This window comes from Vicia villosa, linkage group LG5, assembly GCF_029867415.1.
Source record: "Vicia villosa cultivar HV-30 ecotype Madison, WI linkage group LG5, Vvil1.0, whole genome shotgun sequence".
Lineage (NCBI taxonomy): Eukaryota > Viridiplantae > Streptophyta > Magnoliopsida > Fabales > Fabaceae > Vicia > Vicia villosa.
The window spans coordinates 5,187,527-5,190,020 of NC_081184.1; the positions used below are offsets into that span (position 1 = coordinate 5,187,527).

At 35.7% G+C, this 2,494-nt stretch overlaps 1 long non-coding RNA gene across 1 annotated transcript; it reads right to left on the reverse strand.

Annotated features, from left to right (window-relative positions):
* Positions 1-250: 250 nt before the first annotated feature.
* Positions 251-1,360, reverse strand: LOC131606170 (uncharacterized). Its single transcript, XR_009284748.1, has 2 exons — positions 778-1,360; positions 251-611 (listed from the first exon to the last, which is right to left on the reverse strand). It is a non-coding gene; the product is annotated as an uncharacterized LOC131606170 (long non-coding RNA).
* Between the last annotated feature and the right edge of the window lie 1,134 nt (positions 1,361-2,494).

Consider the following 2,494-nt stretch of genomic DNA (forward strand, 5'->3'; position numbering starts at 1 on the left):
TAGAAAGATTTGAAGCAAATTAATCATTGATTTTCATCTTGATAAAATTTTAATTATAAATTATATTTTCCATTTTTATTTAACCTAATGTTCTTTTCTATATAAGACTAACCACTAATCCTAAATTTTTCTCACGTACATACTCACCAACAATTGCACCCTATTTTCTAACCCTCTGCCAAACAACCATGGTTACACAACCATTGTATCATTACTAGTCACTCAAGCCTGCAATCAAATTAACAGCAAATTTAAGAAGTTTATACAAATTATTGAACCACTGACATATGAATTGAAACAATCTGTTTGGTTATTTATTTTGAATACAGGGAGAGATTAAAGAGGAAGAACGGGAAGAGGATCAACATTGAAGCAGCCAACCAACACCGTGCCGCCTCCACGAAACCGCTCGATTCAGCAACCCGCGAGTCTGCCTCTAACAACGAAGAGTCGACGCGCCGCCTTCCTCCGATCCGGCAACACAATCGCCATCCAGCCTCACGCAGAACCAAAGGCCTATCCTCAATGCTGTTGCGCAACACCGATACGGAATCATCATCATAATGCAACAGATGCTCACAAATCTCTTTCACCTAACACAATATCAGTCCCTGCATAATTGTTTCACACAAATTCATTCACTTTTGTAAATCACTTTCAAAGAATTCCAAACGAATCATCATAATTTCATAAATCTAACGCTAACAATTAACAAAATTATATTGTTTTTTTCTTAAGTTTAAGTTTGCAGAACAAAAGCGGCATCGAGAGCACAACCACAAACCGTCGCTGCGCTGCTCAACAGCAACCCACAACAAGACCGACGGGACTGCCGTGTGCGCGCAACCGCGAGATTACCACAACAATCAGCCCACGCCGGAACCACACTGACTGATGTTCGTCGCTGCCGCCGTCGGATCAGGCCTCGTCGGAATCCTTGCCGGACATCAACAATACCGACACAATATTCGCAAGCTTCTAAGGACGATCGGTAATAATTTCCTACTTGTCGATTTCGTTTGTGATTCAATGCTCGATTTGAGTGGATTTTGCAGAGAAAGCCATGGTAGGGAGGAAGGGAGATCGATTAGAGAAAGAGAAGGGAAGAGGAAGGTGCGCCGTAGATTTCATTGGAGAAGGGACGAAGATGCCGACCGCCGGTTAATCGCAACGTATCAATTCCAGCGGTAATGCTCTTTCGATTCGTCTTCCACTTCTTGCTTTTGATTAACTCATTTGGTTGTTTGTTTTTTGTTTGAGATTTGGTTGTTGTTTGTATGAAATTTGAGTTTTATTGGATTGGAAAATGGGTGAATAGATGAAGAAGAGAAGAAGATGAGGTTTGTGTGTTTGGATCGTGTAGGCATAATGGATGGTTGGTTTATATTTTTTTTTCTCTTTTATTTATTTATTGCCACTTGTCGTAACTTGTGTGGATGTAGCGTTAATGGGATATGGGTAAGACCACCCCATCTATTTGTTTTTGCTGAACGTATCTTTTTCTTTTTATTCATTATTCTTATTCATTTGGTTTAGTTTTTTTCTTTAATTTTAGTTAATGATTGTTTGGTTAGTGTTATAGCACTCTTAGTATAGTTTTAATTAGGATCCCCATTTATTTAGATAATTTATCATTGATAAACAAAGAAAGATAACATGTGTCCTTTTTAAGTTATAAAGAGAATACTAAAAAACAATAGAAATATTTAAAAACACAAAAAATAATAATGATACCTTTTTCTTTATTTGCTTATCAAAGATAAAAAAATCACAAAAATATTAGAATTTAGTTTTTTTTCTTTCATTAAGAAAATACCAAAATATTTTAGTGCTTTCTTTATAATTTAATATTTTTTTAAATGTCTTTCATAATAGCATTTGCTAATATTTCTTTATTATATCTGTATTAACATTTTCGTGTTTTGCGAGGTAATACCATCGTGAGCATTGGATTCGACTACACATGATTCTAGCATTCAGGTCACAACAAGTTTTCTTAATAAACAAACCTTAGGGGTTTATTGTTAGGGTCTGCATTTCCAGTTCTCTCCTTTGTGTCAAATTTTCAGAGTTGCTTCAAATACACTCCGACTACGCGCCACGTTAAATTAACAGCTAAGTCCTATTTCATATTTATTTTAAATATTCATTCTATTTTATTTTTGTTTTTTCCCTCCAAATTAGAGTTAGCCTTAATTGTCGTTGAATTAGCCATACACTCAATGTATTTTATTCTTCTGTCAATTCTCAGATGGTTAGAGTCAATGCTTCAGGCTACCTCCGACTATCAACCTTCGTCAATCGAAGCTAAGTTTCTTTTACCCTTTTTCTTTTATTATTATTTTATTGATTAGGGTTAACTATGATTGCTTCTGAACCGATAATGCACTCACCCCCTCTGTTTATTCTTTCTTTTCCAATTTTTCAGGGTTTGTCAATTGCCAAAGCTACGCGTATCGGTAACCCTAAAACCCTAAACTCTAATGTTTTATGT